Source organism: Mesocricetus auratus, unplaced genomic scaffold (genome assembly GCF_017639785.1).
Source record: "Mesocricetus auratus isolate SY011 unplaced genomic scaffold, BCM_Maur_2.0 Super-Scaffold_100004, whole genome shotgun sequence".
Lineage (NCBI taxonomy): Eukaryota > Metazoa > Chordata > Mammalia > Rodentia > Cricetidae > Mesocricetus > Mesocricetus auratus.
The window spans coordinates 21673585-21696261 of record NW_024429189.1 but is presented as its reverse complement, the minus strand read 5'-3'; the positions used below and the strand labels follow the sequence as shown (position 1 = coordinate 21696261).

At 44.1% G+C, this 22677-nt stretch overlaps 1 protein-coding gene and 1 pseudogene across 1 annotated transcript in view; both read left to right on the top strand.

The window, feature by feature from the left end:
* Neb (nebulin) overlaps window positions 1–22677 on the top strand; it is a 237063-nt gene that overhangs the window by 20744 nt on the left and 193642 nt on the right. The window contains exons 2-3 of the mRNA XM_040745341.1: window positions 21681–21784; window positions 22160–22335. The gene's annotated coding sequence lies outside the window, so the exon portion shown is untranslated. The remainder of the gene's footprint in view (window positions 1–21680; window positions 21785–22159; window positions 22336–22677) is intronic.
* Window positions 136–19417, top strand: LOC110340689 (annotated as a pseudogene).

Sequence of the window (22677 nt, the reverse complement as noted above, 5' to 3'; positions counted from 1 at the left end):
TCCCCTGCCCTCTCTCCCCTGCACCCTGCCTGCTCTTTGTCGGAGGGTGGACATTGGTGCTGTATGGCCAAGGGTGGGTGCTATTTACAGCACTGAGCTCCACACTCAGTCCCTAAGCCTGTGTGCTCTTGTCCCATGACTCAAGAGGGCTCTAGGCCAGAATGGCTTTCTGACTGTGGCAAGTGTTCTGTCATTGTGATGGCTGCCATGCTGTATTTTCCACGTGAGGCAGAGAGAAATGAGAACAGAAACATTCCCTGAGTATCCTTACGGGGCAGGTAGAACTGTGCTCCTAAGGCTGAAACCCAAAGCACAAAGCTGCCAGACTTACTGGCATCTCTGCAGAGCCAGGACACCCCATGGTGGTTTCAATGAGAATGGCTCCCACATTTAAAAGCTTGGTCCCCAGTGTTAGAGGAGGTGTGTGTTATAGGGGGTGAGATTTGTGGGTTCAAGAGCCCACACCATTCCCAGTTAGCTCTTGGTGTCTCGCGATGTAAGCTCTGATACTGTATGCTGCTCCAGAAGTATACCTGCCTTCCTTTTGCCATGCTCCATGCTCCGGAGGCCATAACCCTCTGAACTCTAAGTCCCGGATTAAATGCTTTCTCTTACAAATTGCCTTGCTCATGGTGTTTTATCACAGCAATAGAAAAGTGACTAAGATAGCCCCAGACAGGTAGGTGGTCTGACCCCTGAGATGAGACCTTGACCACTGTGGTTCTGTCGTGGCTCTTTTGGCCCACTGCAACAAAATATCGCAGACTGGGGATCTTGTAAACAATTTATTTCTCATAGTTTTGGAGGCTGGGCTGTCCAACATCAAGCTGCCAGCAGATTTGGTGGCTGCTGAAGGCCCATTCCTGATTAATAGAGGGTCATCTTTTTTATGTAACACCACAAGGCAGAGACACTCTCCGGCCTCTCCTGTTAGAGGACTAATCCTACATGTGAGGACCTTAACTTCCCATTTCCAAATAATCTCACAGTGAATTGGATTTCAAGCTATCAATTTGGGGAAAATATATAACTCTCAGACCATAATAATATATCTCTAAGAGTTTAGGATCCTAATAAACCCTTAAGTTAGGAATAGTAGCTGGAGGAGGTTAGAAACTGGGCACCTGACAGACGCAGCAAAAGGCCAGATTTCCTCACTCTCCCTACATGAGACACCCCAAATCTCTCTGGGCTCCCACCCTTGAAGGTTTGGTGCTACCTTAAAAGGTTGCTCTGCACTAGCTTATTGCTTGAGAGGCACCAAATTAGCTGTTACAGCAATGTGGCAGGGACTTTGAGAAGCACAAGAGGGACTCGGTTTACTTCTTAGGTAGATAATCCTCACAGCTGATAGACAGGCATAGACAGGACGCCCAGATTCAGAGATACCGGCTGGGAAGTCACATTGGCAGTCCAAGTGAGAAACCCTGATTGGTCTAAATTAAAAATGTGTCATAACAAGAGGAGGAGGGGGCACGAAGAAGAAAGAACAAAGGAGGTGGTGTGAGGAAGTCCTAGTACTAGACAGTGTTAGGTTTTTGTTTTTGTTTTTGTTTTTGTTTTGCCAAATCTGACTGTGTGAATATGGCAAATGGTAGGGATTTGGGCGGTCAGGCTGAGGAAGGAGAGAAGTAGCTTCCCAGGACAGTGTGTCTCGAGCCAGGACATGTATCAGAACCAATCAGAACATTGTTAGAGGTAGATTGCTGCCTGGGCCTGGTGGTACACACCTGTAATCTTAGCACTGAAAGAGGCTGAGGCAAGGGTTCAAAGCCAGCCTGAGCTCTGAAGGGAAATCCCATCTCAAAAACAAACATAGCAAACAAAAACAACACCAAAGCACTGCTGATCTTGAGGCCACAATTGAATCCATGGTCATATGGAATACACAGCGGTACAGGTAGGTCTGTGCATGACTTCTAGAAAGTATCTAGACAGGGGTTGGTTTTGAAGGCAGAGAAGTGCATTGTGGGCGGGTTAAATAGTGTGGGCAGTGCTCTAATAAAAGATGATGACCTGGCCTTTTGAGGGACAGATCATGGTGGCGATGAGGGGTTGGGTTACAGCCATGTCTGCACACAGCACACTCTGGCTTTGAGACTGTTTCCTGCTTGGGTTTTATAATTTGGCTCTGGGAGAGATACTGTCTGAGAGTAGGTTCTTTCAGATGAGAGAGGAGTGGAAGTAAACATACAATTTACAAAGCACAGAGCTGGCAAGATGGTCCAGTGAATAAAGACACACACTAACAAAGCCTGACCCTCTGACTTTGACTCCAGGAGTCACATGGTGGAAAGAGAAAACTGACTATATACAGACACACAATATATAAACAAATGCAATTTTTCAAAATTAAAAAAGAAGACAGACCTGAGGCTAGAGCTCAGTGGTGGGACACACTGCCTGTCATGCACACCTGAGACTATAGCTCAGTGGTGGGGCATGACTGGATCCCAGAATGTCAAAACAAGAGTTAAATTAAAGAACATGCCCTCTAGGTTTGCCTGCTTCTTTGGTGGCTGGTCACATGGTGAGAGTCCAGGTGAAGGGACTGTTTTAGCAGCCTGTGCCTATGATCTCTCCCATATCAGGACAAAGCCAGGAGTTGCCCTCCAGCCTGTGTCTCTTGGCTAGTAGCAGAGGCATTCCCCAATCCAAAACCAGCTACCTCTCAATGTGAGCCAGTAGCTGAGGTTGTTATAGGTGCTTATGGGACATGGTACAAAAATTATGATTCCCTAGAGTGGCTACTCAATGGAGGAAGAATGGAAGAGGCCTCCCCATCAGCACAGTCCATTGGGTAGCCTTACCAAGGAGCCTGGAGATTTTTGAGTATCTGAATATTGTCCAGCTGGTGGAGGTCTGTGCCACTTCCTGATCTGACTGAGAGATCAAGGTGACCCCAGTTTTTGAGCATATAGACTAAGACCTAAGGAACATATCTAGACTAGGCACCCCATCACTTGAGACCATCAAGGATCTGATGTGCATTTCCTTTACATGAATTGCATCATTCACTGAGACCTAAACCCAAAGAATATTCTGGTGAAAAGTAGTGGGACAGTTGAGTTCAGTGAATTTGGACTAACTTGGATCTATAGCTACCAAATGGAACTAATACATGTGGCATTACACTCTGGTTCCATGCCACTGGAGTTCAGAGTTGGCTGTATCTTTGCAGAGATGGTTCATTGAAAGCTTCTCTTCTGTGGAAACCCTGAAGCTGACCATTAGGCAGTCTTTGATATGATTAGGCTGTCTCCCAAGGATGGCTGGCCTCCAGATGTACCTCTACCCCTTGCCTTTCCCCCTAAATGGCTTCAATCATCAGTGCAGTCAGGGTGCGGGAGGAGTGTCTTAGTTAGGGTTTCTATTGCTGCGAAGAGACACCATGACCACAACAACTCTTATAAAGGAAAACATTTAATTGGGTGGCTTACAGTTTCAGAGGTTCAGTCCATTATCATCGTGGCATCATGCAGGTAGACATGGTGCTGGAAAAGCAGCAGGGAGATCAACATCTTGATCTTCAGGTAACCGGAAGGAGTCTGAGTGTTGCACTGAATGTAGCTTGAGCAAAGAAGAATCAAAGCCTGCCCCCACAGTGACACACTTCTTCCAACAAGGCCACACCCACTCCAACAAAGCTACGCCTCCTAATAGTACCACTCCCTATGAGCTTATGGGGCCAGTTTCATTCAAACTACCACAAGAAGTCTGAAACAGATACTGTAGAAATGCTGACCTTTATCCCATATGGGTAGATCTTTGCCTCTTCACTGAGATGCAGCCACGGGCTTTATATGGGCAGAATGCTTTATATGGATTGGATATAATCAAAGATCCAAAGAGACCCTGTACAAGTAAAGTAGCCCTTGCCAATAATGCTGACCAGGATCCTGATTTGAGCCCACGGGTAGCAGTGGGAAAGCAGCAAAGGGTATGGGATTCTGTGTTCCTTCCCATTTGGCAATCTAGAGAAAGAGAAAGCCAATATGGTGAGTTGAGGTGGAGTAAGAGGAAGGATTGCCTTTGTCTTCTAAGAATGCCAGGTATATTTTGCCTCTGGAAATAGGGCATCAGTATAGCTAGCTCTCCCTGCATGTGGGAAGGGTTTTGTTTGTTTGCTTGATTTTTGTTTGCTATTGTTGCTCTTTGTTTTTTCTATCCAAGAAGCAGAAGAATGATTCATACTGAGCAGGTCCCAGTGTTTGCTTTAGTTCTTCATTTTAGATTAACACATTTCTATGGTAATTTAATCTCTTAGCTTCTCCCCATTGCTTTTTCTCCATGGGTATCTTTTCTTGGGAAGTTAAGTACTGTCTTAGTCAATATGACTTATTGTTCTGAGACACCATAGATTTAGTGGCTCAAACAATAGAAATGCATTTCTTCCAGCTCAGGAGGTAGCAGTTTAGGATCTACCAGTGGGTTCAGTGTTGGTCAGGAGTCTCCTCCTGGTTTGCAGGTAGCCAACTTCCCACTGTGTCCTTACATGGCAGAGCAAATAATCTCCAGACTCTTTCTTCTTCTAAATATCAGTCTTGTCATGAGGTCCTGACACTCACTAGCTCATCTAAATCCAGCTATCTCCCAAAGCCCCAATTCCAGAAATCCCATTAAGGATTTAGAGCCTCAAAATGTGAGCTTGGTGTGTGACAGTTAATTTTCACTGTTTCCTTGATGGATTTAGAATCACAATAGACATACTTTGATGTGTCTGTGAAGGGGTTTCCAGAAAAGTTTGACTTAGCCAGGGGAGATCTATCCTGAGTGTGGGTGGCACCAAGGCATGGGCTAGGGTTCCAGACTAAACAGAGAGCAAGAAAGCTGAGCACTGGCAGTCATGGCTCTCTTCTGACAGTGGACACTACATGGCCAGTTGCTCCTCACTCCTGTCACCTGTCTTCTCTGCTGTCATAGACCGTACCCACTGGAACTCGGAGCCACAATGAACACTGGAACTGGGAGCCACAATGAAGCGTTTCTTTTCTTTTTTATAAAGCATGTCTTAAATTTCTATGTGTACAGGCGTTTTGCCTGCATATATGTCTGTGCACCATTTGTGTGCAGTGCCCTTGAAGACCAGAAAACAGGGCAGATCCCCTGGAACTTGAGTTATAGATGGTATAGTTATTAGCTGCCACGTTCTAGGAATCGAACACAGGTCCTTTGGAAGATCAGTTAGTACTCTTCATCTTTTTAGTTCCCATACACTTTTTCTTCCTAAAGACCTGCTTCTTGTTAGGTCTTAGGTCATAAGAACAAGAAAGTTAGCAAAAACAGGGAGGCACGGAAATATGCAGTCAGTAGTAGATAATCTTTCCTAAGAATTATATTGTTTTGGGCATCTAAATTAGATTTGCATTCTACTTTTGGCTTCCCAGTCTCTACAACCTCAGATTCCCTTTAGCTCAATTTGAAAGTCAGAATGAAAGTCATTTGCTACTATGTAGAGTTTAAGAAAATTATGGAGACCAATTGCTTCTGCCACTTGCTGAACTCTTATGGTGATTGAATGTCTCACATTTCTAACAAGAAACACACTAATCATATACAAAGGCCTTTTGTAGACCTAAAAAAGAAATAAACAGAAAGCTTTCAGGTAAAACCTCACCTATTATTAGCCCCAGTGACTTTGATTGTAATTCTCAAATCCATTGAACATTTTTTAAATATTTTCCTATTATGAGAAAAATTGCAGCAAGTATTGATTAGCCATAAATATTTAAATTATTATAGCTAAAGTAAAAATGAGGGCTCTATGCTTCTCAAATGAAATATATACCACTGCCTTGCAATGTTTAATATAGTTTAAAGACAGTAAAAAACTATTTTCTTTTTAGAGGTCAAATTTGTCTTGTTTGAAAGTTGCTAAATGTCATTCCCCAGCTATAAATTCATCCTGAGACCTGAGCTATGGAACATCTATTTGTGGAGGATTAGCTGTGGTGCCTGTCACTCATCAGCCTCAGGCAGTGCTGAGGCCAAGTTCTGAAGCGAACCTCCCTCACAGGAAGATATTTCCTGCAATGGCAGGGCCAGGGGTTCATGCAGTTCACTCACTCATTTTACACTTGAGGAAAATGAGTCTCAGAGCAGGACAGTGACTTCCAAGAGAAATACAGTTAGTTGCAGAGTAGATGGCATGTGGCTCAGAGCTCAGAGGTCAGGAATCTAAGCCTCCTTCCCAGCCTTGGATGCCTTCTGTGTTCCGTGCCAGCCCAAGGATTGGAGTTCAGACCAGGGCTGCTTTGACGTTAAGAATCAATGTAGAGAGAAACTTGATCAGCATGCACTACAGGAAAAGCTTTGCTGACAGTACTTGAAGGGGTTGTCCCAGGCTATGTCAATTTTCAGACGCCGAGGGTGAAACTAAGCCAGTAGGTTTCTTTGACAGTGATTTCTTGGAGTCATTACAGACAATGTGCCTACAAATGTTGAAGGAGTACAGCCTTCAACTTTCCCACAGTTGCTGACAATGGAACCCTCCTCTCAGATAACTGGTTGACACTAAGGTTCTCAAGAGCTCGTACCAAGAAGGCTCATCTTAGGTGCCTTGTTTACTTAAGAGGAAAGGAAGCTGCAGGTTTCTGGGACCAGACTGGCTTCCACGTTGGAAAATGGTATTTATTCTTATGTTCCACCAAGCCTTATATCATGCTCACTCTGGACAGATGTCTACTGAGATAACTCCAAGAAAGCATCATGTGGGGTTCGGTTTGGCTCTCAGCCAGTCTGTGTTGTTCGTGGTCCAGGGTACCATCTTGATCCCTCCTAAGTCACATCTTAGACCACTGCAGATGAAAGAACTGACTCAGTTTTTCAGTGATCTCCAAACTCCTGGCATTCCAGCCAAACACTCCGTGATGAACCGGGTTTCAGGACAAGACCTGTAGTGCACTCCTCAACTGACTCTGGAAATCGATGGAATAAGTGTCTACTATTTATCTGTTTATATTTGTCATTGTTAAACTTTCAGCTTCAGATATTGAATCACAAAAAAGTTAAATGCAAACAAATGTGTTCCTTCTTGTTTTTTTTTTCCTTGAGAAAACAACCTGTTCTGTTCCCAAATACTTTTAGTAACAGTGATGGGGAAATGAGTTAAATATTCAGGCTGTGACAAGAGACTTAGGTATTTATATACTACTCATTACTGCACAAAGAACATTAATAAGTATTTTTAAAAGAATTATTTGGATCCAACATGGCTGACAACGTGCAGGCATGGTCTGCTAGGATCTCCCAGAAAAACAGTGTGGAAAGCTGGACAGCAGATATCAGGTGGGTGATGGCCAAAACTCTCTAGTACAGTAGCAGAGTGAAATGGAAAACTTTAAAGTCCTAACAAGAAATAGAGATGGTCACACAGAGGTTGGCAGGTCTGGGAGCTGCTTAGAGCCCAGTGAGAGCCAGTGACTGGAGGCACACTTAAGACAGCTTCAGAACTCGAGAACTGTTACATCTCTGTAACAGACATTTTCAAGACAGAGAATAAAGGCAGGAGGTGGGAGAGAGATAAAAGTTGTGGAGAGACTCCAGGCAAGCCCTGTATGCTCAGTGTTCAATCAGACAAAGCATCAAGAATTCATCTTTAAAAGACTCCAGCTGAGTCAGCAGCGTCGGGGCCCCACACCCTCCGTTAGTCTCACTCTCAGGAAGTTCAGAGTGAGGGTCACGGGACTAAGCGATGAAACTTGGACAGTAGACAGTCTATTGAGGGAGAAACAGGATCAGAACCGTGCGGCACTCAGTGAGGTGGAGACCTGGTTGGAGCCTAAGTCTATAGAACACAGATGCAGTTAGTGGAACACAGTTGGGCACATTAGCAATTGAACTCCAGTAGGAATGCTGGACCAGAAGTGTGGTCAGAAATGTGACCACCACCTGTGACTTGACCCCTTGAAGTAACAGCACAGAAAAGTGACAGGCATCTCTGGGAGCCTGGGGAGGAATGCTGAGAGAGTAGAGGCTGAGGCAAGCAATCGGGTGTGGTGCTCCATTCAGACTCTGCACCCCCCACCCCCTCTCATCTTCACAACTATTCCTCCCTTAATACCCAGTGTCATTTAGCAGACCAGGTCTGTCCTGCTCACTTCTCATCCTCTCTCTCTTCCCCTCTCCTTTCTTCTCTGTTCTTTCCTTTCCCAGATCCCTTTTGGTGGGCTTTCCAAAGAATATAAGGAAACCTGGTGTGGCAGTTTGAATGCAATTGGCCCTACAAGCTCATAGGGAGTGGCATTAAGAGGCGTGGCTTTGTCGGAGTGTGTGTGGCCTTGTTGGAGGAAGTGTTGTCACTGTGGGGGTGGGCTTCGAGGTTTCCTATGCTCAGGATACCGCCCAGCGATGTTCTAGCCTGCAAGACGTAGGGCTCTCAGCTCCAGCACCACATCTGCCTGTAGGCTGCCACACTCCCCACCATGATGATAATGGACTGAACCTCTGAAACTGTCAGCGAGCCACCCCAATTCAACACTTCCTTTGTAAGAATTGCGGTGCTCATGGTGCCTCTTCACAGCAATAAAATCCCAAACTAAGACACCTGGTGTATAGTATCCCTGTGTCTCCGGCTCCTAAGACCTGCAACTCTCCGAGTTATTCTATTGAATTTCATTACTTCTTTTTCATCTTCAGCCAAAACTGCCTCACTCACCTCCCTGTCTTAACTGTTCATGACTTATATTTGCTTTTCCCCTTTTACCGTTTTTTCTCTATCAACCAAATGCTAATAACTAACTAGCCTTACTATTTTTCCACGTCCACTGAACCTATTGTCTTAGTACACACCATGTTCTTAGTGTCCCTTTACTTCCCATAGTGACTGAAGTATGAGGAGTCTGTGTTTGCTATTTGATCATTGTTCTATGTTTTAGTGACATCCTTCAATAGCAATTCTTTTCAGATAGTATTTTACTCTCAGGAGAATTTGGGGGGCTAAGTCTGCTGCCCTGAATACCAGTCTAGAGAGGAAAACAAAACACCTGAACCATACCTATAACTCAGCCCTTCTTGAAGATTGCAAAGATTTCTACTGAAGGGAGATGGTGATTAAATAACCTAACCCTAGATGGACAAGTTTTTAACATGCAAACAAGGAAACCCAAAACACAAGGCAGCATGACTTCTCCAAAATGACTAATTCTCACTAGTCATCTCTAACAAGAATGAATCCAATGAAAAACCAAAGAACTCAAAAAGTTTATAATTATGTTCAAAGAAATAAAACAAAGCAAAAGTAAACCCCCAAGGAAATTCCAAGAGAACAAAAACAGCTGTGTGAAGTATCAAAGACCGTACTGAATACAGAAATGAAATTCAATAAAAAGAAATGCTGAAATAGAGACAAACTGAAAAATTTAGAATGTCAAAAAACTATGTGAAAAGCCTCAATAGTGAAAGGAATCACAGGAAAGTCAGAATTGGAGTATTATTTTAAGATGTGTTACATTTGTTTATGTGGTGGAACATTTGTTTAATGATGCAAAGATGTTCTGCATTCCTTTATGTTGCATTTCTTTAACTCCATGAAGCTATGTTACTTTGCCTGTCCAAAGCACCTAATTGGTCTAATAAATAGCTGAATGGCCAACAGCAAGGCAAGAGAAAGGATAAGCGGGGCTGCCAGGCAGAGAGAATAAAGAAGAAAACTCTGTGAGAAAAGAGAATCTAAGAACAGGATAAGGAGGAGGACTCCAGGGACCAGCCACCCAGCTACTCAGCAATCCATGGAGTAAGAAGTAAAGAAAGGAATACAGAAAAAGAGAAAGGGAAAATCCCAGAGACAAAAGGTAGATGGAATAATAAGCCAAGCTAAGGCTGGGCATTTATAAGTAAGAACTAGCCTTCATGTGATTTATTTGGAAGCTGGGTGGTGGGCCCCCAAAGAGAGATGAGAAAAACAACAACAACTTCACATAAAACTGGGGCTTAAAGACAACGTAGAGAAATTTGAATGTTCAGTCAATGGCAAAGATAGATTAGTGAAATGTATGAACAGAACATGCAAGATATAAAGAACACCATGAAGAAACAAAAACTAGAATCATGGGCAAAAAAGGAGGGGAAAATGTACCAAAGTTCTAGAAAATATTTTCAATACAACCATGGTAAAATTTACCCATATCTAGAGAAAGAAATACCCATCCAGGTACAGGTGACACTTAAAACACAAACAGGGAAGACCACAAAAGAGCCTCTCCACATCATATTCTAGACAGCACACCAAATATAAAAAAACAAGAATATATATTGAAAGTTAAAATAAAGAAACACCAAGACATATATAAAGGCAGGCACATTAGAATAACAAAATATTTCTTACAGAAACTTTAAGAATTAGGAGGTCCTGGAATGATGTATTTCTAGCCCTGAAAGATAACAACTACCAACCCATACTCTTATACCCAGCAATACATGCTCTGTACTGTCCTCTGGTCACAAGCTGTGGTTGGGGAAATCATAGGTCCTAGAGGGGAACTTACTGATGGTTTGCTAAATGAATGTGTAGCTATACTGCTACTCAAATAGTTATGCTTATACCTTTAGACCAGTACTGCTCTCAGCCTTGCTCCAAGAAGCTTCTCCTTGAAGTGAGCAAAGGTTCAGCGCAGAAACTGGCAACTGGTCAAAGTGAGCACTGAGTGATCAGTCCTAAATGAGATATCTATATCACCCTATCCAAGGCCCAGGGAACATCACAGAAGAGGAGGGGGAAGGGATCTAAGAGGCAGAGACCAGAGCAAATGCCACGAAACACTGTTTTCGGTTATGGCGTGACAATCGTGAATACTCAGCAGTGGTGGCTACTTGCACAGACCCGCCCACTCACAGATGAAGGTGCACGCACAGGACACGAAAGGAAGGGGTCATCAGGAAGAGGAGAGGGCTAAAAGAAGGCAATGGGGGTACTTGTAATACATTGTATGAATGGATGGAACTTTTTTCAAATTAAATAAAATCTAAGCTGGGCGTTGGTGGCGCACGCCTTTAATCCCAGCACTCGGGAGGCAGAGGCAGGTGGATCTCTGTGAGTTCAAGGCCAGCCTGGTCTACAGAGCGAGTTCCAGGACAGGCTCCAAAACAATACAGAGAAACCTAGTCTCGAAAAAACCAAAAAAAAAATCAAATTTAAAGTATTGTCTAGATGTCAATAATAAATTACTTACCACCTTGGGATTCAGTTAGATGGCAACAAGGCAAACCCCAAATCAGTAGATAGAATGAAATAATCAAGATCAATATAGAAATTACTGAACTGGAAATAATACATACCAGAATCAATGAAAAAAGAGTTTGTTCATTAAAAATATTAAGATAAAAAACTCTCAGCCAAATTAATCAAACAAAAGATGAGACTGAAATTAATAAAATTGGAGGTAAAATGGGTATATTATGACATATCAATGAAATTCAGGAAATCATTAGGACACGACTTGGAGACTTATACTCCACTAAATTGGAAAATATAAAAAGAAATGAATTACTCTCTAGATAGACCAACTTTAAATTTTCCCCCCCAAAAAAACAAAAAACAAAAAACAAAAAAACAAAAAAAACCCCAAAAACTCCAGATCCTAATGAATTCCCTCTGAATTCTTCCTGACCTTCAGTGAAGGACTAATGATGCTTTTCAAACTATTTCCTAATGCAGGAAAGGAAGGGATTCTGCCAAGTTCTCTCTCAAAGTCATTATTACTGCACACCAAAACCAAGTAAAGTAAAAAAGAAATGAAGGGGGAGGGGAGATAATAAATTATAGACCAACCTCCCTGTTGAAAATAGATGTGAAACTTCTCAATTAAATACTTACAAATTGAATTCAAGAATACATTAAAAATCACTCATGATTAAATTAGCTCCATTCCAGAGAGGCATAGGTGGTTCAACATATAAAAATCAATGTAACACATCACATAAACAGATTCAAGGACAGAATTCACACAGTCACCTTTGCAAAGAAGCCAAAAATACATTGGAGAAACGGCAGCTTCTTCAATGCTGAAAAAAACCTTTTCATGATAAAATCCCCAAAGATACCAGAAAGAGAAAGTGCAGAGCTCAACATAATAAAAGCTATATTTGGCAAGCTATAACCATCATTATATTAAATGAGGGAGCTCAAAACATTTTGACCAAAATCAGGAAAAAGATAATGGTGTCCACTTTCTCCAGTTTTAATATGGTACTGGAAATCTTAGCTGGAACATATAGACACATGAAGTGAGATTCAAATCATAAAGGAAGAAGCAAAACATCTCTATTCATAGATGGTATAATTCTATACATAAACGACTTTAGAGACTACAACAGAAGGTATAATTCTATACATAAACGACCATAGAGAATACACAGGAAGGTATAATTCTATACATAAATGACCTTAGAAACTACACTAGATGGTATAATTCTATACATAAACAACCTTGGAGACTACATCAGAATACTCATAGATCTGTTTCTCCAATGTGGCAGGATACAGAATCAGGATACAGAAATCAGTACCTTCCCTATATATGGATGACAAACATTGAAAAAGAAATCAGAGATGAACTCCTATGTAAAATTGTCTTTAAAAAATACCTTGGAATAAACCTAGCAAGGAAGTAAAAACTCTCTACAATGAAAATTGTGAAACATCAAAGAAAGGAAGATTAGAAGAATTAGTCTTGTGAAATGACTATTTTTCTAAAAGCAATCTATACAGGCGCTGTAATTCCCATCAAAATTCTAATGTCGTTTATCATAGAAATGAAAAAACAACCTAAGAATTTTATGGAAACGCAAAAGAAGCTGGATGGCCAAACTGATCCTCAGGAGAAAGAATGGTGGTGTACACATCACCAAACTCGGTTTCAAGTTACACTATAGAGACACAGTGACAAATCTAGCATGGTGAAGATACAAAACCAGCTGTGGACCAATTGGATAGAACAAAGAATTCAGAAACAAGTCTACACAGCTACAGCCATGTGATTTTTTTTTTATTTTACAAAGACACACTGGAGACAAGGCAGCTTCTTCAATAAAGCCATAAATCCACAGGTAGGTGACTGTAATTAGGTTCCTCTCAACCTGTACTCCAACTTGATCAAAGGTCTTCATGTAAGACTGAAAACTCTGAAACTGTTAGAGAAAAGATATGGAAGGACACTTTAAGATAAAGCGCAGACAAAGACTCTGAATATGATTCCTGTCATGCAGGAAATAATGCCAGGGATTATCAATGGTATCTCATGAAATTAGAAAGCTTCTGCACACTGGAAAACTAAAGAGATGAACTAGAGAATTGGAGAAAATCTTTGCTAGCTGTGGATCTGACATAGGGTTAATATCTAGAAAACACACACACACACACACACACACACACACACACCTCTAAATTGTGAAATTATACAGCTGGATATGGGCAGTAAGCCCTAGTAAGTTCCTGTATTTATTCTCTAACAATGAGATACTGTGGGGCTTGGTGAGACTGCTCAGCAGGTAAAGGAATTTGCCACCACACTGACTGGTACCCTGAATTTGACCCTTAGGACTTACATAATGGATGGAGAGAACCATCTCCCCAAATTTCCCTCTAGGCTCTACGTGTATGCCATAGCAATACATGCCACAGAATACACGTGCATATAAAATAAATAAGGGTAATAAATGTAAATACTGTGGATTGAAAGCAAGTGGGTTGAAAGCGAAATTGGGCTTGGTTGAGTGGGGAAGAAAAAAAGTGAATAAGATGCCCTTTGGCTGTGCTGATGTCAAGGTAGAGATCAAGGGATATATATGTAGCTTAAAAGTCGGGGCTCTGTAAATAAAACATAATGAAAGAGCTCACTTATAAGATAATATCCAAATCCCATAACAACTGGACATGGGAGAAAAGGAAACTAGAGTATAGGAGGAGGAGGGAGGAATACTTAGAAGAGTGGACAGCACTGGGGAACAGACCATGTTCAACACAATCTTCCAAGAGCGGATAACTCGCTGTGAGATTGACTCCGAGAAGGCTCTCTTGGCTGTTAACAGAGCTGTGTGTTCCTACCTGTCCCCGCAAGATGCCAATTAATCTGCTTGTCTCATGAGTAAATTGTGTAAAATCCAGGCTGTATAATGGAGGTTAGCTGTACTTCAACTTTGCTGATGCCTGGCTGACTCACGTGCTATAGACTACAATAGCAATCTGCCTGTGTCAGATACAACCTCCTGTGGCTTGGCTGAGTGGGCTCCAGCGTGTTACTTCACAGCAGCTGCTTACAAAACCTAAACCAGATTAACCTCCCTTCCCCAAGCATGTCACATACCTTCCATCCCAACAGTACTAATGCCACCACTGTCCGTCATCCCAGAATGTTCTTCCCCGTCTCATTTCCAGCTGTCAGTGTCTTATCTAAAATTCCCTTAGAATCTAGTTCTGTGCTGTGGATTTAACTTGGACGTTCCTCATAGTATCAGCGTTTGAACCTTTCTCAAGATCATGATATTTGGTTGGAGCTTCTGTCTGGTTTGCCCCTGCACAAACTGGAAAACCCTATCTGCCCTACTTGCCCTCAATCCTTCCCACACTTAAAAAACCCTGAATAAAGGAATGGCACCTGTTGTAGAATATTATTTGAACTAGGCAAAGATGTGTTTCATTTGTTTAGGCTGAAGAATATTACTTTAACTGTGTAAAGGTGTGTTTCATTTGTTTATGCTGCATTTGTTTAATGATGTAAGGATGTGTTGCTGTTTCAACTTACCTGCCTAAGGCATCTGTTTGATCTAATAAAAAGCTGAATGCCAATAGCTAGGCAGAAGAGGGATAGGCAAGGCTGGCAGGCAAAGAGAATAAATGGGAAGAGAAATAATCTAGGAGAGAGAGAAGAGGAGGAGGAGGAAGAGGAGGAGAGGACGTGGGAGATGCCCAGGGCAAGAAGGCAGGCAACCACCACCAGCCAGACATGAGAAGTGAAAGTAATATATACAGAACAAAAAGTAAAAAAGCCCCAGGCAAAATATAGATAAAGAGAAACAGGTTAAGTTAAAGGAATTAGCCCAAATGAGCCAAAGCTAAGCCGAGCATCCAAAACTACTAATAAATGTTCAAGTCATGATTTGGAAGGGATGACACCAATTGGCAAGCTAAGCAATAGTGGAGAGACCACCTCGAATGCCCATTCCTGATAATGAACTTGATGTCTATAACCATCCAGGAGCCTTCATCCAGTGACTGATGGAAGCAGAGACAAACACCCACAGTTAAACACTGAACTGAACCCAAGGAACCCAGTGACAGAGAGAGAGGAGTGATGAGCAAATTGGCAAAGAATGGGCTGGCAAAACCAGCAGAGACAGCTGATCTGAACAGGGGAGAGCTCTCGGACCCCAGACCGACAGCAGGGAGGCCAGCATGGGACTGATCTGGACCCCCCCTGAATGTGAGTGTCAGCGAGAAGGCCTGGGCAACCTATGGGGCCCTGAGCAGTGGCTCAGTGTCTATCCCTGGAATACAAACAGTCATCATATACCCATAGCACAAAGAGGGATGTTCTCTCAGCCTGGACTCTTAGGGAAGTGCCTGGACCCTACCCTGAGTGAAATGACAGACTCTAGATATCCCCTATGTGGAAGGAATTGGCAATAGGGCAGGAGGCTGGGGGGGGATGGAGGAGGGGAGGGAGAGGGAACTGGGATTGACATGTAAAACAAGCTATTTAAAATTAAAATAAAAAAATCAAAAAAGGAAGCGGAAGAAGCTGTGAGCACCATATGTGATAGACGATCTAGCATCCAGAGACTTATAGATCAGCAGACAAGGGTCAGCAGTTCAGCAGGGCCATGTCAAACCACAGAAGCAAAACACCCCAATGACTAAGAAAGCAACGAAGAGCATGGGCTGGTGTGATTCGTGGCAGAGCACTAGCCTAGCATGTAGCATGCATGTAATTCTGGGTTCAATCCCACACTGTCATATATGTGTATAAGTAAAATTATATGTATATGTATATACATATACATATATATGGAAGAAGGGCAAGAAGGAGGGAGGAGTTCAATTATTCAAGCTCATGAGGTTTCATAGAAATGCAGTTAAAAGTAGAGAATTCACTATTATACATCCATCAGGTAGCTGAACTTTGGAACGTCAGTTTTAAGTAGTATGCTCGATTGATGGGAATGTAAAGTGGCGCCAAGGCCACTTTGAGAATTGTATGCAGACACCGAGACAAAGTATGTAGAGGCTCTATAATCAACCCTTTCTGAACGAAAGGAGAGCCTGAATTCTTCACTGGAAAAGTGACTTCACACAGATGCGCGAGAGCCAGTGCTGAGCGGAGTGTGCACAAATCAGCCCACCAAAGCCACCCTTAACTTCCATTGGCTTCTCCCATATAGAGCTTGTCCCTTTGCCTCTGCTTACTGCCCCAGCTGACAGCTCTACCCTTTGTTTGGTCACGTCTCTGAAATTGACTGGCTTTTGTTGGAATATTACTAACCCTACAAAATATTATCTCAGCCAGTGCTTCCGTGGTCTGTCAGGGGCAAACAAAATGAAAGAGGGAGAAACAGTCATTGGCAGAGAAACAAACCTTTATGCAAGAAGACAGAAAAGATGGGAAGCAGCCCAGGGCAGCCTTTTGGTGGTCATGCTAATGTGGGCCTGAACTCCCAGTCATGCAGACAGCTAGACTGGGGGTGGGGGTGAGCATGTGTGTGCGTGAGTCCTGCGAGGGCTGGAGGGTGTATGTAAGTCAGCCGGAGCCTCATCTTCCCCTGCGGAGGCTGAACAGATAATGTGTGAGCCTGAGAGATCAGCGAGGGGCAGTGCAGGCAGGCCTTTTGTTAAATGTGCAGGGACATATATAACAAAGGATTTGGTGGGATGGGGGTCAGTGTTCACTGTAGGGCAACGGATGCTGATTTAATTAACCGGCCATATTGCTTTTCTGTTGCTGTGATAGAATACCCTGACAAAAAGCAAGCTAGGGGCTTACATTGCAGAGGGGCTGCACAAGACAGTACAGTCATGGTAGGGGAGGCACAGAGGAGGAGCAAGAGTCCCTTCTGGCAGGCGGGAAACCTAATAATCACATTTCATCTGCACACAGGAAGCAGGGGGGTGGGGTGGGGTGGAGGGAGGGAGGGAGAGAGAGAGAGGAGGAAGAGAAAACAAGAAGTGAGGCTAGGCAAATAAAACCTCAAATTCTGCCCCCCAGTGATGCACTTCTTCCAGCAAGACCTCCATACCATCCCCAACAGTGCCACCATCTGCCTGCCAGCCTTCCAGGACTCTCTCATTATTAACCGGTGTACGTGTAATTTATTCCAAAACGTATAAAACTGAAGAAACTGCAGCCAGAAAGCTTCTAAGGCAGCATCCAGTCACACCCAGTCTTCCTACACTCCATACCACTGCTTAGGAGGCAGTCCCTGAAATTTACCTGTAGGGCCTCCCCAAACCCTTGTACAATTTCTGGGCAACCCCTATCAGTTCTTAAATTCTTAGATTAACCACTGGCTAGCTTCAGAAGCCTTATGATACTTAGATATTTCAGCTAAATACAGGGTTAAAAAATGAAAACTCCAATAAAAGATTAAAAACAGTAAGAAAAATTTAAAAATAATAGTAGATGTTCACTGGGTATTGTATATTTAAGGCATGTTGTAGGAGAAATTGCTGCCAGCCTACCCAAGCTGCAATCACCCTGCCCCAGTGCCCAGGAAAGCCCACATGAGCGTGCACATGCTTAGTAGGCGCTTCCTCCCTGAGACAAGCCCGCCTCTACACCCAGAGACCACTGACAGAGAGACACCTGACCCAGAGACACCAACGAGGAAAGGGCAATGCAGCAGAGTCAGCCACCTGAGCCAATAGGACCTTGGGAGAGGCGGGTATAAAGGCAGGCTAACTTCCTTATAAACATGTTGTTACTCACTGACTCCCAGTGCCTGTCATTGGTGTGTCTTCTCACCCCCTCCCACAAGGGGTGTTCAAGCAGGGTAGCCTGTAACATCTGCCACCTAGACGCAGGGCTTGTGGATCCCATGCTGGCATGGGTCTCAACCCTGCTTGAATCAGAGTGTTGCCACAGCTGTTTTTTGGGGCCCTGATCTTTGCCTTTTGTTGCTGGCGGTGCATCATTGGGTCCTACATTGGTACACTTTCGCTTTTTCTGTCTACACCCTTTCAGTCTCCTCTTCATGTTCTCGGTCCTTTCAGTACCCCCTCTCCAGTGACTTGTTCAGTGAGTTGGCCCCTAAGTGTTTCATGTTTTTGGTCCTCACAAAGGTGAGCATGAGGACCCTCCTTCTTTTCAGTCTTTTCCTTTGTGTCTGTCTGGTACCCCTGGTGCATTAGGTAGGAACATCTACTACACTTAGGTCCAACACACTCCCTGTTTTTGGTGTAGTCTGTCCTTGTCTGTTTTAGACTTTGTTCTTGTCTCTATCTCCTGCCAGTAAGAGAATGGGAAACTTAGCCTCCCACTGTAGGAGCCTCAGGTGAGGGCATTAAAATCAATATTAGTTACCAGGGGCCTTAAGGTTAAGACTGGTGATCTGGAGGAGTTTGGGAATGAGGCCTTACTGCTGGTCCCCTGGATTTCTCTTGAAAATGTGGGAGCCTGACCTCTGGGTGTGTGTGCTCTTTCTTGCCCAAAAGCATGAGGTTGGCTCAGGAGTAAATCCCTCTGTTTCTTCCGTCCCTATTCTATTAGCTATCGTTGCCAGCCTCAAATCCTCTTCTCTGGAGGAAGTGATAGCTGCCCACAATAAGCATTGTCTCTATTACCTCAACACCATCTATGGCCGAGGACCCTTACACTTCAGATGAGGAGCAGTCAAGACTGCTTATGCCAAGCAGTGCTGTCCAACCCTTCCTACCCCCCTTCCTATCTTCACTCCTACACCCCAATACCCATGGCAGGAATTTCATCCCCCTACTTGTCCCAACATCCACCCCACAACACCCCTTCCCCCCACTGCTCCCCCAGCCTTTGTTGTGGCATCAGTCCTGGCCCCCCACATGCCATGGCCTTCCCTGTTAACATGGGATCGAATGCAGCCAACCAACCATGGGTGCCCACACCCCTTACTGACCTTTCTCTTATTCATATGGCTGTTAATGAATCTGGTCCAGACTCTCCCTACTTTGAACAAGTCCTTCGCCAATGGGCTATGCAATTACGAACACATTATGACTGCTATCATCTTCTTAAGGCTGTTTTGGGAACCTGGGGTCTCCCTTAACTGGCACTCTGTCTATGATGATCAAGCCAAGGCTCAGGCCCATCTTAACGTCCACCATGATCTTAGCATCACCCTAGACTTGCTCACCGGGCATGGCCAATATATTGATCCAGTGTCCCAATCTACCATTGGCCAATATGCCTATTTCCAACAGATGTCAGACCTAGCATTTAAGTCCCTTCAGGCATGAACTCCCTGAGACCTTTCTGCTTATTTCTGCAACCTTGCCCAACAATCTGGTGAGTCACTTACCGACTTCCTCACATGGGCCACCGAGGCAGTGGAACATAGGGTGGATCCAGTCCCAATCAGGGAAGTGTTGATTAAGTAACTGACATGGAAGGGCCTTAATGCTCATTTCCGGAATGACTGCTGTGCTTGATGATGAGATCCATAAATGGGCCCTGGACACCAGGGACCTTGATCCTGGTGCTGACCCTATTGCTGCCCTGACTGTCTCCATCAATGCGTTATTGTCATACAGGCAACAGTCTTCTGATCTACAGGGCCCTTCTGTTGAGGGTGCAGCAAGCCCAGTCACCTGTGGTGTGACTGTCTTAAGGAATATCCAAAGACATGCTGTCCCGGATGCAACAAAGGCTTCCATTGGGCTAAGGACTGCCATTTGCAGCCTTCGGACAACCCCGCTCTTTTAAGCTCCCATCAGGGTGTTCCCTCAGCCTCACCAGTAAGAGGGAGTGAGTCTACCCCAAAGTGTTCTGGCCCGTGCCTGTTTTCCCCCACTCTCCTATGATGACCATACATCTGGATGGAGGAGAACCCATTAAAGGGTTGATGGAAACGGGAACAGAAAATTACCATCCTCACAGAGACCAAAGCTCTCCAATTCCCCCACTGGAAGCTCTGGCCTGGCCCCTCCATCAGCAGGGTGGGTGGACAACAGGACTCCTGAGCCACCATATGGCCAGTCACCTGGAAGGATCTTGATGGCAACCAGGGTTCCTTTTCCCCTCATAACCTTTGGGGAAGGGACATTTTTGAAGACATGGAGGTGGTCCTAACCACAGATGACCATGCATTTTTCAATGACATGACCCATGACAAAATAGGCCTCTCAGGATTTATGCCACCATATTCTCCAACAGAACAACACCCCCAATTCTAGAGGCCACCACCCACTTAGAGACCAAGCAAAAACTATTACCAGATCCTATACCCCATTCATGGCTCTCTGATGATAATGTCTGGTTGGAGCAGTGGCCCATCATTGAACCCAAATTATTAACACTTAATGATGTAGTAAAAATAATTATACTTGGGGCATTTAGAGCCATCCACCAGTAGATATAATACTATTTTGTCATCCAAAATAAGTCAGGCCATTACTGACTCCTCCAAGACCTGTGTGCTATCAGTGCCCAAATGAAAAGATGCAGACCATGCAGCCTGACCTGCCACACCCTAGTGCCATCCCCCTCTTCATACCACATTGTTATGTTAAGCGTTAAGGACTGTTTCTTCCAAATATCCCTTTCACCTCCAGATAGATGCCACTTAGCCTTTACAGTTTGGGAACCCAACATGAATTATCCTGCCCAGAGATATCAATGGACCGTGTTGCCTCAGGGCATGAAAAATAGCTTTACTATCTCACAATTATATGTTTCAAAGGCACTTCAAAACATCCCAGGAGATACTCTGCTTGTCCATTATGTGGATGACATTCTCATTGCCTACCTTGATGGTCACTACCTAAAAAGGGAATCCCATGCTTTCCTGCACAACCTAGCATCCTTAGACCTACAGGTTGCCCCAGAAAAGATTCAGTGTGTTGCCCCCTTTGCATTTTTGGGCTTTTCTATTGCCAAACACATACATTCACTTTCATTCAAATCAGCCCACCAAACCCAATATATGCTGGCTAGCTCCAACAACTATGTGGCATGGTCATTTGGCTCAAACCATTCCTTCCAATCCCAGATCAAGAGATGCGCCATCTTTTTTTCTCTTTTGGAGGGCTCTACATGCCCCTCCACAAAAATTCAATTAACACCCAAGGCTATTATCCTTCTTAATAAAATTGTTTGTTTTTTATCCACTTCTTCTCTGGGTCAACATAACCCTAAGAGGCCCTTCCTGGTCATTATTCTGTAGACACTAACAGGTTGCTTGGGAGTCCTGTGGCAATCTGGACCTCTGATGTGGATATACCAGTCCTTCTCTGACCTTCATAAAAACCCTCAAAGATCTTCTGGCCAAGGTTACATCACCAGATGCTAAATATGACCCTCATTTGGCCCTGAGACCCTATTTCATTTAAATTTCCCCACATTTGATGAGAAGGGCCTCAGCCCAGCACATAAACATTGGGCCTTCCTACCCCGAAGCACACCCCTTCCTCTGGTCCAATGGCAGGATTCTATCACTCTCAATGGCAAAGGCCTCTGGAAGTGTTAACCTGGGGATGAGGATATGCATGTGTTTTTCCACAGGGCACAACATCACCAATATGGATCCCTGCATGAGATGTGCAGCCTGTGATGGAGGATCCCAAGGACATCAAGGAAGAGTCTCGGGTCCTGTCCTCTGGCATTGGGTAATGTTTATGATCCTGACTTTGCTGGGAGGCAATCTGTGATTCGCCTCACACCAGTTGTACAATGCCTCCTTTGCTCCCCAGTATTAAGTATATACTCCCATGCTAACCCGGGAGACACAATACTTGGAAACTTGGATCTTTGTGACCTCACCCGTAGTTTGGACCTTTGCCTTCATCCAAAGGGGCCATTATTTTGCTGACACCTTTTCATGTACCAACACTTCAGGATAATGGACCAAAGCCTGTTGGTTAATGTTATACAAGTTGCTAATGTGACATGGGGCCCCAGCCCAGGCCTATGTGTGACCTCCTTTTTCCTATGCTCTGATTGGGGTATTATTTTATAACTAATCATTTTCTTTGTTCCTACAGTGTATTTCCATACTCCAGGCTCTCCTGGTACTTCAACACCCAGAACATAGCCCTCCTTGAGAGGTCTCTTGGGCCTGACTCAAAGAAACTCCTGAGGCATAGTTTGACAGGCATTCCTCCCACCCAGGCGTGCTTCCCAGAGATGTCATCCTTTGAGGGCTGGTAGTCAATGACAGGTAAGGACCTGTGAGGCAGGCCAGCCTAAGACAGGCACGGTCCATCTTGCTGGATGTTCTCTGAGGCTGGGACAGAGAGGCCGAAGCTAGAACTTCAACTCCAGCTAAACCGCATTAGGAAAAAAAAGGGGAGGGAGGTATGTAGGAGAAACTGCTGCCAGCCTACCCAAGCAGCAGTTGCCCTGCCCTGGTGCCCAGGCCAGCCCGCATGAGCATGCACATGCAAGGCAGGCACTTCCTCCCTGGGCCATGCCTGCCTCTATACCCAGAGACCACTGACAGAGTGACACCTGACCCAGAATTACCAATGAGGAAAGGACAACGCAGCAGAGTCAGCCACCT